Here is a 16,701-nt window from a genome sequence, read left to right as displayed (position 1 = left end):
AGTCCAAGGATTATAAAAGAAGGGGTAGAGGTGCCTTCATGAAGAACGATTCTATTATTTTTCTCCTCTCTTTTTCTCCTTGGGTGTGGCCGACCCCTCCTCTTTCTCTCTTCTCCATCTTGTGGCCGAACCTCATATCATCTTTGGAGTCCTTGTGGTGGCCGGATCTTGCTTGGAGAAGGAGAGAAAAGGAGGCGATATTTCTAGCATCCCTTGGAGCTTGGTGGTGGCCGAACCTCTTCATCTTTGGAGGAGCTCTTGGTGGCCGAAACCTAGAAGGAAGAAGAAGGTGCTTGGTGGTTCTCATCTCGGAAGATCGTTGCCCACACAACGTCCGAGGTTAGAAGAGGAATACGGTAGAAGATCAAGAGGTTATTTTTGCTTACAAAGAAAGGTATAACTAGTAATTATTTTCCGCATCATACTAGTTTTTTCTTTGTATAGTTATTTTTGGAAATACCAAACACAAGAGGCATATGATTCTAGAGTTTTCAAAATAGTTTTTCGAGTTTGTGTTTTCTTCTTTTTCGAATTTGTGATTCGATTGTTCTTTTGGGTTAACCTAGAGTTATTTAAGGAAATAAATATTGGCTTTCCTTAAAAGGCTTTGCCTAGGCGGTGGTGGTTGCTCCCATATCCAAGAAGGCCATGTGCCTCACCATGCAGTCCTGAAAACCAATTTTGGAAATTAATATTTATGGAATTAATAACTTAGGTAGATTTGAATCAATAGTGTTAAGTTCCGCTTGTGATTCAAATCTAAACCATTAAGAACAGATAAGTTAAATTTGGAATCAAGGATGTTAAATTCCGTCTGCGATTCCTAATTTAACTTCTAAAGAACACAATAGGTTATTTAAGGAAAGGTTCGACACTTGTAAAAAAATTTTTGTACAGTGAAACCGGTATGATTTTCTTAGGACTAACCAACAAATGGTATCAGAGCTAGGGTTTGCCTCTGTGTGTTTGGTTTTCAAATTAGGTTATGCACATGTCATATATAATTTAGGCAGGATAATAATAGGACGTGCTAACTTTGTGGTTGCAGGCTCCAACTATTATGGCTTATAGATGTTGTGTGTGATTGGACCCTTGGACATGTCAAGGGCATTATTTTTGTGTGTGCATGATTGTATGTAACTAATACAGCAGGAGCTGTATTAACCTTAGGATTTTAGAATTTTATTTTCGATCTAGATTATATGTACATTCCTTCGTGAAATATAAAATCGATATATGTAAAATTCTATTTTTGTCGCGGATCGGATTCTTGTAAGTCGTGGTACTTTTGGAGCACCAGAGGCGCAGCGGAATAAGAAGCAAGATGGATGCGACAACTCGACCCGATGGCGGTGGCTAAAGATGGTAGCATCTAGGGGTGGAGCACATGGAGGACAGAAACAGGAAAAGACCATAATAGTTGGAAAATAATTTCCATATTTATTGCTTTATTTACTATGATGTGTGTGTATGCATGTGATGTATGCTAGGATAACTTAAAATTCCTCACTTTAAATAATTAAGTGGGAGAGGGATTTATTTTAATAAATTTCACGGTCTCCATTACTGGTTTGTAAGTGATGCAAACAAACTTGCGCGTTGGCTCTGAGTGCCTTCCTCCATATCAGATGAGTTTGTTTGCGGATCACTAGATCAAACTTCCATTTAAGATGACTATAGGAAATTAATTAAGAGCATGTGATCTTCCCCATCGGAAGGGGCATAATCTTATTAATGAACTTAGTGTCAAGTAATGGTATACACTTAGACACGTCTAATAGTATCCTCCCCATCGGAGTCACTACTATTATTTGTGTGACCGAAGAAAACCAACTATTAATTTGTCATAAAGATATGTTGACAAGATAATAAAATTAAAACCCCCTCTTACAAATGTTGAGATTTTGTATACGTCCACACTATCGTGACATACAAAAATTCATGATGTATGAGGTAATTTTATTTGTCAGTTTGACAAGGAAATAAAATTAATGGGAAAAACCCCCCTAACAAATGTTTGGTTTTGTATACGTCCACACTATCGTGACATATAAAATTCACGGTGTTTGAGGTAATTTTATTTGTTATAAAGACTTATTGATAAGATAATTAATGGGTAAAACCCTCCTCTTACAAATGTTCAATTTTGTATACGTCCACACTATCGTGGCATGCAAAATTCACGGTGTTTGAGGTGTTGGTAAATTTAAATAATATTGTTTGAGGAATCAATGTTATTTTAAATTCAAAAGTTTTGACCAAATATTTGATCAAAGATAGATCAACTATTAATTTTATTCGTCATAAAGTAAAGTTGACGAGATAATAAAATTAATGGATAAAATCTCTTTTTTTTTTTATACATCCACACTATCGTGACATACAAAATTCATGGGGATTTTAAGGTGTTGGTCTTGACCAAATATTTTTGTGATTCTTAGGATTTAAATTGTTTGTCAATCCCCTAGTTGTTATACTATAGAATAGGCTTAGTAGTCCCAATTGTAATGATTGGAAATAGGACTTGGACATTTAGGTAGACTGTCCTCTTAGAGCTAAGAACAAAATAGGTGTATTTCATTCATTAGTTAATACATGATTAGTGATGTTATCTACCGGTACCTGGTGTGTAGATACGGGAGCCACTAATCATGTCTGCAATTCATTGCAGAGGTTCCAGGAAACCCGATAACTATATGAAGGGAAAGTCACCGTCTACATGGACACTACTGCAAAAGTGGTAGCTGTTGCAGTGGGAGATGTTTATCCTCTGATAGGGATAAAATATGGATTTTAAGAAATTATCTTTACATACCAAGTTTAGAAAGAATTTGATTTCGGTTTCTAAACTATAGAAGAATAGATATTCTATCTATTTTGATAACAAACTTGTTATCAAGAAAATAGGAAAGATATCTATTCTGGTATGTTGCTTAACAATTTATAAATCCAATAACTCCTACGATGTAATAAATGGAAATTAATAACACATCTTCTAACTATTAAGAGAAAGCAACCTTCAGAAATGAACCAATTATATCTTTGGCATCAAAGGCTAAGTTATTTTAACTTAAGTAGGATTCATTGGTAGCTGATGTTTGGGTTCATTGGTAGTGGAAATCTTTCCAACCTGAGAGTCTTACTTGGAAGAAAAAATAACCGAGAAGCTTTTAAGTCTAAGGGATATGGAGCCAAAGATATAATGGAATTGGTTCATTCTGATTTGTGTGATCCTATGACTATCCAGACAAGAGGTAGTTTCGAATATTTCGTCTATTTTATAGACAACTATTCGAGACACAGATAGATTTACTTGATACACCGCAAGTCTAAGTACTTTGATTAGTTCAAAGAGTACGAGGCTGATGTGGAGAAATGTCAAAGTAAAAATATCGAGACACTACGGTGAGATCGTAGTAGCAAATACCCCTTGGGAGAATTTAGGAGTCACTTATCAGAAGTAGGGATTCAATCCAAACTAACTGCACTTGGTACATCCCAACAGAATGGTGTAGTAGAAAGAAGGTATAAGGCTCTTATGGAATAATTAGATTAATGATGAGTTATTTAGAAAATTACCAAATTTGTTTTAAGAATATACACTGAAAATGGAAGTGAACATAGTACCTTCTAAGTCAGAACTCTCTACTCCCACAGAATTACAGAATGGGCGTAAGTCTAGTCTGAAGCATATTCAGATTTGGGTGGTCTAGCACGTGAGAGACACTGAAAAATTAGACATGAGTTCACTTGTTTGTGAGTTATCCTAGAAAAACGAAAAGAGGTTTGTAGTCCTTAAAATCGGAAAGTCTTTGTTGGCACCAATGCTCGATTTGAGAAAAGGACTATACTATAAACCACAAGCCCATGAGTAAAAATTGTTCTTAAGGAAATTAAACGACACGTCTAACCTAGTACCAACTGTACAAGATGAAATATCACAAGAAACTACAACACGTATCACAAATGATACACAATTACAGAAAGTACCTCGTCATAGTGGGAGGGTTGTTAGGCAACCTAAAAAGATTCATATTTTGGGAGAGTCTTTGGACTCGATCCTTGGAGGACATGAACCTGATCTCCGGACATATGACGAAGCATTCCAAGATAAAGATGAAGCATCTTTGCAAAGAATACAGAATTAGAATATATGTATTCTAATAGAGTCTGGAAGCTTATAAAATCATCAAATGGTGTAAAAGCCATTGGGTAAAAATAAGTCTACAATAGGAAAAGAGGGATAGACAAGAAGGTAGAAACTTTCAAAGCAAGGCTTGTTGAAAAAGGAAACTTTTTTTACTGGTAGTCATGCTTAAGTTTACCCGGATTCTTTTATCTATGAGATTTAGCAAGTGGATGTCAAGACAACTTTCCTTAATGGAAGTCTTGAAGAAAACATCCATATAAAGCAACCAGAAGGGTTCATTGCAAAGAACAAAGAAGCATCTTGTGTGCAAGCTCAATCAGTCTATGGACTGAAGCAAAGCTTCAAGGTCTTGGAAAATTTAGTTTAATGAAGTAATCCAAACCTTTGGATTTATTTAATAACCGAATGAGTCTTGTGTATACAAAGAGTGTGATGGAAACGTGGTGGTATTTCTTGTACTATACATAGATAACATTTTTTGTAGTTGGAAACAATATCAAAGTGTTGTCAGAAGTAAGGGTATGGTTGTCCAAACAATTTGATATGAAGGACTTAGGAGAATGCATATATTCTTGGGATCAAAGGGATCGCAATAAAAGAATATATTTTACTTATCCCAAGCTTCATATATCGAAACAATCTTAGCTCGTTTTAGCATGCAGAACTCCAAGAAAGGTTTCTTACCTTTTAGGCATGGAGTAGCTTTATCTAAAGATGTGTCTCAGAAGACATCAAAGGAAATAAAGGACATGAAGGCAGTTCCTTATGCTTCGGCTGTAGGAAGTCTAATGTATGCAATGCTGTGTACGAGATTGGATATCTGTTTTACCATGGGCATGGTTAGCAGATATCTAAGTAACTCTGGACAAGGACATTTGTCTGCGGTAAAGCATATATTGAAGTACCTTAGAGGTACTAGAGATTATATGCTAGCTTATAAGGCAGATAATTTGGTCCCTGTGGGTTACATAGATTTTAACATCCAATCAGAAAGGGACAATAGTAAGTCAACCTCGGGGTTTTGTGTTTACTTTAGGAGGTAAAGTCATAACTATGGAAGAGCGATAAGCATAGGTGCTTTTTCGAACTCCACCATAGAAGCTGAGTATATGGCAGCCTCTGAGGTAGCCATAGAAGCTGTATGGCTTAGATACTTCAAGATAGACTTAGATATGATTTCTGATTTGCCCAAAATAATTTGGTGCAGTAGCAAACTCGAAGAAACCATAAGTCCATAAGGCAAGTAAACACAATAAAGCGCAAGTACTACCCAATATGAGAAATCGTATAAACGAGGAGAAGTTGTTGCCGCCTAGATTACATCAGATGATGACCTATAGATCTTTTCACTAAGGCCCTTAAGGCAAGAGCTTTTGATGGGCATGTTGAAGGGTTGAGAATCAGATGTATGGCAGCAGATATGACAGCTTAGTATTTTAGTATAAGTGGGAGATTATTAGAGTGTATACTAAAAGCCTAGCTTTTGGTATAAACATTTATCTAGAAATAATAATCACATTGGTCAAATATCTACATTTATGATAAATGTAGTTGTTCAATTAATTTATATTGTAGTTAACATGGTGTGTGGTGTCACACACAGAAGATCATGTTATCAGTTCTTTATAAATTATAAACAGTTGCTCACGACTAAGATGGAAAGGAACAAACCATTGGAATAGTCGTAGTGTAATTAGGTATTAGTTTATCTTGACTAATAAATTACACTAGTACACTCTAAGTGTATTGAGTAGGACCATTTTAGGTAAGTTCTTTTTATACTGACTTGATAAAAGAACTAGACTTTAGTTATTATGGAAGTGTGTGCTCTTAATCCTAATATAATAACAATCACATATATTTGATATTTATTTCTTTAATTTATCAATGAGTGAGATTTAGTTTGATAAATCAATAAGCTCGATAAGTTGGGAAATGATATCACTTATAGTGTGTGTTGTTGATTATAGAAGGAATCTGTGTCCTAGTAATCTAGGTTGAGAATGACCCCAAGAGGAGCTCATATAGATTATCATGTTAAACCCTGCAGGTGGACTTAGTCTGACATGATAATAAGGTTGAGTGATACTACTCTTGGACTAAGATATTAATTGAGTTGTCAGTAACTCATTTAATTAGTGGACATTCATTATCTTAAACACAGGGAGACTAACACACTCATAATAAGAAGGAGCCCAAAATGTAATTTGGGATTGGTGCGGTAGTTTAATAATAGTTCTTTAGTGGAATGAATTATTATTGATGAAATTAAGTTATGTGTTCGGGGCGAACACGGGATGCTTGATTTCATCGGGAGACCAAAACCAATTCCTCCTCTCGGTCCCTATTGTAGCCTCTTGTATATAGAGATTTATATCCACCTTCTTACCCAACCAATAGGGGCCGGCCAAGCCAAGCTTGAAGCTCAAGCTTAGGGTCGGCCAAGCCTAAAGGTTGAGCCTTAAGGTGGCCGGCCAATAGCTTGGAGGCCAAGCTTAGGTGGCCGACCACATCATATTAAAAAGATTTTTTTGTTAAAATTATTTCTTATGTGGATATCATGGTCTTAAAAGAGAGTTTAAAATTTAAATCTTTCCTTTTATAGCTTTCTACAAAAGATTAAGAAAAGATTTGAAATCTTTCCTTATTTGTAAATTGAAAGGTAGATTTTAATTTTGAGAAAACTTTCCTTTTTAAACATGTTCATGATTTAAAAGAGAGTTTAAAAATTAAATATTCTCTTTTATAAGTTTCTACAAAAGATTAAGAAAAGATTTGATATCTTTCCTTATTTGTAGATTAAAAGAGATTTTAATTTTTAGAGATAACTTTCTTTTTATCCATATGTTTAAAAGAAAGATTTTAATTTATAAAATTTCCTTTTTACAAACCACCATGAAGGGAAAAATTATTGGAGAAATTTTTTTAAATTTCCGGAGACAAATTAGGAAGTTTTAATTTTTGTTTTAATTAAAACTCTCCTTGTTTTGGGGAAATAAGTGGCCGGCCATGTATATTGAGAAGAGAAAATTATTTTTAATTAAATAAATTTTCCTTTTCATGGCAAAACAATTAAGGAAGTTTTTTATTTAAATTTCCTTATTTGCCAAGACCAAGGATTATAAAAGAAGAGGTAGAGGTGCCTTCATGAAGAACGACTCTATTATTTTTCTCCTCTCTTTTTCTCCTTGGGTGTGGCCGGCCCCTCCTCTTTCTCTCTTCTCCATCTTGTGGTTGAACCTCATCTCATCTTTGGGGTCCTTGTGGTGGCCGGATCTTGCTTGGAGAAGAAGGAGAGAAAAGGAGGCGATATTTCTAGCATCCCTTGGAGCTTGGTGGTGGCCGAACCTCTTCATCTTTGGAGGAGCTCTTGGTGGCCGAAACCTAGAAGGAAGAAGAAGGTGCTTGGTGGTTCTCATCTCGGAAGATCGTTGCCCACACAACGTCCGAAGTTAGAAGAGGAATACGGTAGAAGATCAAGAGGTTATTTTTGCTTACAAAGAAAGGTATAACTAGTAATTGTTTTCCGCATCATACTAGTTTTTTCTTTGTATAGTTATTTTTGGAAATACCAAACACAAGAGGCATATGATTCTAGAGTTTTCAAAATAGTTTTTCGAGTTTGTGTTTTCTTCTTTTTCGAATTTGTGATTCGATTGTTCTTTTGGGTTAACCTAGAGTTATTTAAGGAAATAAATATTACTTTTCCTTAAAAGGCTTTGCCTAGGCGGTGGTGGTTGCTCCCATATCCAAGAAGGCCATGTGCCTCGCCATGCAGTCCTGGAAGCAAATTTTGGAAATTAATATTTATGGAATTAATAACTTAGGTAGATTTGAATCAATAGTGTTAAGTTCTGCTTGCGATTCAAATCTAAACCATTAAGAACAGATAAGTTAAATTTGGAATCAATGATGTTAAGTTCCGTCTGCGATTCCTAATTTAACTTCTAAAGAACACAATAGGTTATTTAAGGAAAGGTTCAACACTTGTACAAAATTTTTTGTACAGTGGAACCGATACGATTTTCTTAGGACTAACCAACAGATCTAATGGTCATTGTGTGCTCCACCGTTTCAATTATCCAATTTAAATCCCGATACTCCTTAAGGGTTTTTGTTTAAAACCCCTGAAGACCTCTAACAGTTGCTCATTAGTGCTTTGTCTTCCTCCAACCTTCCTTCCTTTGCTTATTTATGCTCGCTCATCTTCCCTTTCACATAAGTACTTCTCCTTCTTCATCCTTTGCACCTTTGTTTGTTGATTAGATAATGGTCGGAGAGATGTTGATGCCCTGGTATGCATACTTTCACTCAGATTTGGACAAGAGTGACCTCAAGGCTATACAATCTAGCTTGCGGCTTTCCGAAACATATCAGCTACGCCTCCCCGGACTCGATGACCGTCCGTATCCTCCTCCCAATGGATTCGTGACCTTTTTCAAAGACCATCTTCTTGGTGGTCTTCGATTTCCTATTCCTTCCTTCTTCTTCTCCCTAAGTCAGTATTTTGGTATTCCTTTGTCCCAATTTGCTCCTAATGTCTTCCGCGCTATGTGTGGAATGGTAATCTTGTGCCGTATGTATGAGATCCCTTTGACTACTCAACTCTTTCACCATTTCTATTCTCTTAAGCGCTCAGAACCGGATGTCTTCTTGGTACAATCCAAGACTGGGTATAGATTTTTTGAGGGCATGTCTTCTTCGAATAAAGGTTGAAAGTCCCACTTTTTCTATGTCTAATTGCCTGAGTCCGTGACCTGGCCTGTTGAATGTTATCTTAATCTTCCCTCCCCCTTCGAGTTGAGAGATCATCAACACCAACCCGCTTGTTTGACTACCTCTGAAAAACTAGAAGGAGTGCAACTACGGATCCCTTCTTTGCTATGAGAAAGCATGTTGTATACTTTTGGGTTAAGCCCCATCCAAACACCTTTGAGCATCCCTTTTGATAAGATTACTTGACTCTCCTTGTACATCTCCACTAACTGAGGTATTCTCTTTTGCCTGCAGAAGTCGCCATGTTTCAAGCCTTCGCTCTCGACTCTTCCACGATGCCCAACACCATCATGCGGAAGTGAGGCAGAGAGATCATGGCAGGCCAGGAGATTCCTCAAGTCAGCGCCTCAGCAGAGGCTTCTTCTAAACAGTTTGGGGACCCTGAGGCCCATGGAGCTCAATCCCTCCCCATCGAGGCAGCTGCTGGCGAGAGGGCTCCCTCTCCAGGTCCCGAGCAATGCTTATGCCTTCAGCGCAAAAGGCGGCGCGTTTCCCCATCAATCCAATCTTCATCTCAAAGGCTACTAGTGTCCCGGGCATTCTCCAAAGTCAAAACTCCTGTCCGACTGAACACTCCCCTTACAACAGAGGTTGTGACCTCTTCTCCTGTTCCAGTCTCCATCCCAGATCAGACCATCTCCCGAGCGGAAGGCCAGCCCGAGGCTTTTACGACTTCCACTCCACCGTCCTTGAGCCAGCTTCCCACTTTATTACTTGTCCCTTCTTCTCGTCTTAAGGAGTGCCTCAAGGGCCGGTATACCTTCACTTTCTCCTTCCAACTGCCATCCCTACAAGTGTTGGACTCCATTCCTTCCTCCATCACATCTCTCAACTGTGGTCAGGTGAAACTCCATGGGGCTCTGGCCGACTCATTTAAAAGCACTGTCGACCAGGTTTTGGAAAGCCCCCAACTGAACTTGGCCGACTTGTTCTCTCAACGACTAATGTCGGTGAGTTTTATTTGTTTCTTTTTCACATCCTTGAAATACTACTAATCCTCCCCTAGACCTATGTCATGGGGCTAAGCCTCCCCAATATGTGGTCGGTCTGCATCGGGAGAACGAGTCCATGAGGGCTCGTATTCAGGAGATGGCGTCTCCTACGACTGCCAACCGTATTTTTGACTTGACAACCACTTATAGCCTAATCCAATCCCATTTACAGACAGTGTAGGAGCAGACCCAAACCACCAGGAGCATGACTCATGCAGAGTCAGAGAAAGTATAGTCCCTGCAGACCGCCCTGAGGACTAGCGAGTCCAAACTTAAGTCTGAGGATTTGAGGCATGCCCATATCCTGGCTGATTTAGAGGAGAGGGAAACAGAGGTGATCACCCTCTCTTCATAGCTACAAGAGCTCCAAGAGGCGCACACCTCTCTAGAGATAGACCGGGAGGCTAAAATGACAGATCTGTCTGCTGGCGCTAATCAGGAGGCTGCCCTTCAAAAGCAGTGGGAGGTGACTCAGGCTGCTCTCAAGTCTTTGTGAGATGAACTTTCAGTGGCTAAGGTGGAGACCGCGACCACACACCAAGAGCTAATTGAGGCATGGGCTGAAGCATACAAAGTTAGGCAAGAGCTGAAAGATTATCATGAGGGTGAGAGCTCTCATCGAGCAGCTTACAAGACCTCCTACCTAACTTCTAAAGAGTTTGGGTCAAAGATAGGCAACCTCATCTACCAAATGCTTTGCTATGGTGGCACAGGGGCCTTGCTACAGCTGTAGGAGAAAGACTTGCTCTGGTTAATTCCCCCTAAGAACTTCCTGGACTGGGCCCTTCTCCTGAACGAGCTTCCTAATGAAGCCTTCCCTTCCTTTGAATAGTTTATGTTCCCCTTGTAACTTTCTTCTAACAAGGATGTAAGGCATTCCCCCTTTCTGTAGCCTTGAAGTTGAAAATTATGGAAGATATATGAATGGGAAGACCACCACTGGGCAATGTGATGCCTGCTTATTTATTACGCTTGTCCAGGGCCTTTGCGCCTTTCACCTTATATGTTTGAGTGGTTTGTTAAGTGTTTATCCCTTTCACGGGTGTTTGGTCGAGTTTAGGCTCAGTCAGGCATCAGCGGTCGACCAACTTAATACCCGAGAAGGCTTTAGTTAGGGGCCTTGCCTGGTCAGCTTAATACCTATGCAGGCGTCAGGAAAGGTCACTTTACTTGGCCGAACGTCTATTCTGACCGGCCGCTTCAATACCCTAAATGAGTTTCGTGATCTAGCTACTCGATTAGTCGCGAGCCACAATACTCCATGATCCCCTTATTGGTCCAAGAGGGAGTTACTGTAGCATCGCCTATCTCCGAAGCCACGAAAGTTCCTTATTCCTTTTTACCACGTGCCCCTCGGCCCATCTTTTTCTGACACGACCTTCTTGCATGATTTTCTGAGGTGATCCTATGCCCAGCGTTGCTTCCAATCCTGTGGCTGATGCCAGCTACCTTATCTATAGATCGCATGATTAGCGCTGATGTCGAGGCATTCTCCCAAACATTCCCCCTACCTATTATAAATAGTCTGCTTCTCTCATTCGAACTTCTCACTAATAGCTGAAGTCTCCTTCTCTTCCCTTCTTCTATCTATGCCTTTACTCTCCGATCTTCTGTTTGTGGTCTTAGACTTTCCATGGATTCTCTCTCACCTAGGTATGCTCCTGGAGTCTCCACTTTCAGCAGTGTAGATCTGGACGATCTCCGCTTCGTGTATGAAGTATCCACCGACATGCATATCATTGTACCCTCTGAGGTCCATCAACTCTTCCGACCACCTTAGGGCTATGTGACCTTCTTCAAAGAACAAGTTATGGCTGTCCTTCGTTTTCCTATCCATCCCTTCTTTTCTCATGTGAGTTGTTACTTCCGTATTCCGTTTTGTCAACTCACCCCTAACTCCATTTGGATCCTGTGCGATTTTGTTCTCATCTATGATCTGTGGGATATTCATTGGACTCCTCGCCTATTTCACTGCTTCTTCACCCCCCCGCGACGCCATAGTGAAGGCCTTTTCTTCTTTCAGGCTCGTACCTAGATCAACCTTTTTGCAGCCTTACCTCCTTCGGGGACGGAGTAGAAAGATAAATACTTTTTCCTTCGCATCCCCTTTATTGTGGAATGACCTACTGAACGCTGTTTCTCTATCCATTTGATGCCTTCTCTGGAAGACTACCGCTTGGACCCTATTTTTATGGGGGTGTCATCACAGCTAGAGGGTTGGTGCTTCGATCTAGCCGTCTTGCTAACTGAAGATGTGCTATATTTATTTAGGCTGAGTTTCATTCCTTCAGAATTTCCGCACTCCCTTGGTGAGTATTACCCTCATCCTAACTTGCTCTTGCTTATCGTGCTAACCTTCAATTTGCTGCAGCCGACACTCTTGCCCGATTGACGATAACCAAGCCCCTCCCCCTAAGTGTTTTGGAAATAAATCGTCGATGATGTATAATCTTGGGTAGGTGGAGTCTTCCGCATTCTACTTCTATCGCTCCCGGGGTGGCTACCACTACTGTTTATCGACCGAGCGCTTCTAGGGTGCCACCTCCTGCACACTTTGCTACAGAGTTTGCTAGGCGGGCTCATCCTGCTCTTTCCGCTCGTCACCCTCAGATTATGGAGGAGGAGTGTAACTCAGACGATCAACCACTTTCGCGTAGACCAAGGCGCAAACCCATTGGACCCGGCCCGGTATCCGAGACCCATGCTACGACTCCATCATCCCAGCCATCTCCATCTTCCGTTCCTGCTCCACAACTCCCGGGTGACCCTATTATTCCTTTAGAAGTCTGGATAGGAGCTGATCAAGGGAAGGCCCCTGTTGTTAAAGAAGATATCAATCCGAAGCAGCAATCTGCACCCACTGCCTGGTTGGGCCTTCTCCCCCTTGACTGCCTACTTCCTCTCAACCTGGCCCTTCCACTCAACCTGGCCCTACCTCATCTCAACCTGACCCCTCTACTCAATCTAAGCCTACGTCCTCTCAACCTGGCCCTAGCGGGACCACCTCGGCTCATCCCGATCCCGCTATTCTTGTTTCCGTGCTACTTTACCTTTAGAGTGGGGATTGCGTCTCTACCATGCTGCCCCTACTTACGCTGTCCTACTGTGGGGCCAACTAGCGACTTAATGGGAGCAAACTATGAAGGCGATAGATATCCTCTCACTGTTTGTCCAAGTTGACCTATCCTCTAAAACTGCCACCATGGTAAGTCTCCACTTTCTCTTACGACTCCCCTCCTTCTATTCTGACCACCTATTCTTATGAATAGATGTTTGCCCAGTCGTTGTGCTTAAGTCAGACATTCTCGCATATACATCGATTTAATAAGATCTTAAAGGATCGGGTAGCTGATCTAGAGTCTCAACTTTCTAACCCCTCTTTAGCCATTTCCCGACTAAAGGCAGAGGTGGAGACCTTGAGAAAGGTAAACGCATCCTAGGCACAGACCCTAGGCCAAGCCCAACTGGAGATTGGCTGGCTTTGGGATGACAAGAAGAGACTAGAAGTGCTCCACCAGTCATCTGAAGCTAAGTACTAAGAGGAGCTGGCTGTCAAGGAGAAGGCACAGTCATAGTTGGCCTAGTAAACTACAACCTTAGAGGACTTCAAGCTCATGCATAAACAAGAGATAGACCGCCTAACCCAGGAACTTAATTCTAAGGACGTGCTCCTTCTAGACCATGGAAGGGATCTAGAATCTCAAGTTACAAAGCTGGAATCCTTGCGAGCAGAGCTGTCTCAAGCCTGATCGACACTGTCTCAGTCAACTCAGGCCTTCGAAACCTACAAGGCAGGAGAGAACGAGCACGAGTTGGCTGACCGGGTGGAGTACTTGAACTCTTTGGTGTTTGGTTCTCAGGTAGGAGATCGCTTTGTCCGATCACTGGCGTATGGAGCAATAGGAGCAGTCCAACAACTCCAAGAGGGAGGGTACTTGTCTTTCGACCCCCCTGAGGATTTTCTAGACCATCATCGGATTATCAAAGAGATGTTCGATGATATTTTTCTGAATTTAAATGACTGTTTTACCTTAGCACATGGTATCGTTATGTATAAAAAATTGTCTGAGGTTTTCATTTCTCACTTGCAATGGGGCTTTTTGGATCTGTGTGTACAAGGATCTGTAAGTGGTGCAGAGTCCATTAGGTCCTAAGCTTCAAGAGCTTGTTGTGAGATACTTTTTAGATCTTTACTTACCCTAGCTGACAGTCAGCCAGGGTTTAGAAGAGCTTTGTTCTAGACCTGCCCCAGGGAGTGTGGTGGGCCTTAACTAAGTCCTGCCCCTATATCTCAAGGACTTTCGGAATGGCTTGCTGAAGAGATTAGGCTTAGTCCAAGTCAAGATTTCCCGACCGAGGTTTTGCGTATATTCCTGTTGTGTTTATTCCACGGCCTTAGATCCTTCTCTCAAACAACTACTGTTACAAAGGAATAGCATTTTTAAATATGATAAGGATGGAGATAGTTAGCACTTCATGGGCAGTCCAGCCTCCTACCCCGAGTATCTTGTAGATAATAGGCATTGGACGCTAGCTTCCTTAATGACCTTATAAAGGTCGTCCCACTGAGGTGCTAACTTAGTTACTTTTGTTGGTGCGGGAAGCATCCGACGATCGAACCTTAGTTTTGATAATGGCAAAGGGATTCAAAGTTAAACTTAATTGTTATCTAATGTATATGATTGAGTGTTTCAAGAAAATCCTAGCTATGGTTAGGCAAGTGGAAAACCCTAGGGGGTGGTAACCCTAGGTCATAGGGGGTGGTAACCTTATGCGGGAAGTCTTGGCGGGTCGGAGCTTCGGGCAAAAATCCTAGGGGGCGGTAACCCTAGGTTAAAATCCTGGTGTCGCGAACTGGGTAGAAGTATGGATGGGTCGAAGACCAGACATCCAGCATGAAGACCGGAAGCTTAGGATGCTGAGTAAAAGTCCAGTCGGTCTGGAGGACCGAACTGACAAAAGGTAAATCTCCTGAGTGGAGTAGGTGAGGACGCGTTCCCCGTAGAGAGAACAGTAGGCGTCGGGTCGACCTAAGGTTTCTGGTAGGAAATTCGAAGTCAGACCCGGACAGTCGAAAGACTGTCAATATCTTATTTACCTTGACTATTATGTGCTAACTTTGTTTTGCAGGGTATGTGTTTGGGACTAACACATTTTGCAGGAGCAAAGAAGCATGTTATACCTTGGATGAACAGTGTCCGAGGTGCCTCCATGGAGCTTGGAGGCGCCTCGGGTGCAAAGCTGGAGCTGGCTATGAAGCAGTGCTGGAGGCGCCTTGGACCTGAGGTTGGAGGCACCTTGGAGTGGCTTGGAGGTACCTTCAGCTAAATAAGTTGCGACCAGTTCTGTGCTGATCAACATGGGCGACTCGGGAGGCCTGGAGGCGCCTTGGACAGGCTTGGAGGTGCCTCTAGCAGTGTATAAAAGAAGCTCTCGAGGCATCACTCAAAGTATTGAATTCCAAGCGACCTTTCTACATCCTGCTGCATAAGAGACGCCCTGAAGTGCTGTTGCAAGTCCCCGACGACCCGAAGCTTCGAGATTCTGATTATTGTCATCGGTATAAATTTTTATTATTGCACTTATTGTAATACATATTTGTAAACATTTTGCGCGATATAGTTGTTGCCCACAGTAAGGGATCAACGATTGCGGGCCTTGGAGTAGGAGTCGCCTTAGGCTCCGAACCAAGTAACTCTTAGTGTCTTCTGTGTTTGTGCTTATTTCTTTTAATCTTTCAGCTGCTTTATTCTGAATGAGTTCTACGAATCCGAAACGAGTGAAAGCCACGAGCGCTATTCACCCCCCCTCTAGCGCTTCTCGATCCAACAATTGGTATCAGAGCGGGGTTGCTCTGAATTGGTACGCCTTTCATTTTTTCCCTCCAAAACCATTTTCAAAAGACTCATTCTCATCTTTTCACCATTGGTCGACATTAGCAAAATATCGCATTTTCAAAAATTTAAAATAGTATTTTTTTTATATTATTTTAATAATATTTTAATATTTTATTTTTTCTCAAAATTCGTGAATTTCCATTTCTATCTTTTTCCCGCACTACTAATCCAGGATTAAATCCTGGGACATTCTTTTCCATTGTTTTTCTTTGTGTGCGAGATTCTGCTTTCATGACTCTCCAAGAAGGCTTCAATACAACCCGACCCCCGCTTTTCACTAGAGACGACTTTGGCTATTGGAAGAACCGGATGGAATACCACCTCAAGAAGCAAGTCGAGATGTGGATTATTATCCAGACCGGTCTCGAACTTCCACGTGACGGCGTGGGAGAACTAGTCTCATGCATCAGCTGAGACGCTAGTATAAAGAAGAAGGTTGAAGACGATGCTAAAGCAACCTGCACGCTACAATGCGGACTTACAAAAGAAGAACTCAACATAGTTGGACCCTTCTCAAGCGCCCAAGAGCTATGGGAGAAGCTGATCGACTTGCACGAGGGCACTTCCGACGCTAAAGTAAGTAAACGCGATTTAATTTTGAATAAATTGTATAATATTAAATTGCAGGAAGGTGAGACGGCTACCCAACTCCACGCCCGGATACAAGACCTAGTCAACGGGCTTCATGCGATCGACCAAAGGGTGGAGAACAAGGGTGTTATAAGGTATGCACTCAACGCTTTTCCGAGGAATACCTTGTGGGCATCCATGGTAGATGCGTACAAGGTATCCAAGGATCTCTCGTCAATAAAATTAGATCAACTTTTTTCTAAATTGGAATTGCATGAGCAGACTAATGCACACCCGGTCGAGAAGGGTATTGCCT

The sequence above is a fragment of the Zingiber officinale genome, chromosome 9B (assembly GCF_018446385.1).
Source record: "Zingiber officinale cultivar Zhangliang chromosome 9B, Zo_v1.1, whole genome shotgun sequence".
Taxonomy (NCBI): Eukaryota; Viridiplantae; Streptophyta; class Magnoliopsida; order Zingiberales; family Zingiberaceae; genus Zingiber; species Zingiber officinale.
Note: the sequence above shows the minus strand (reverse complement) of the source record.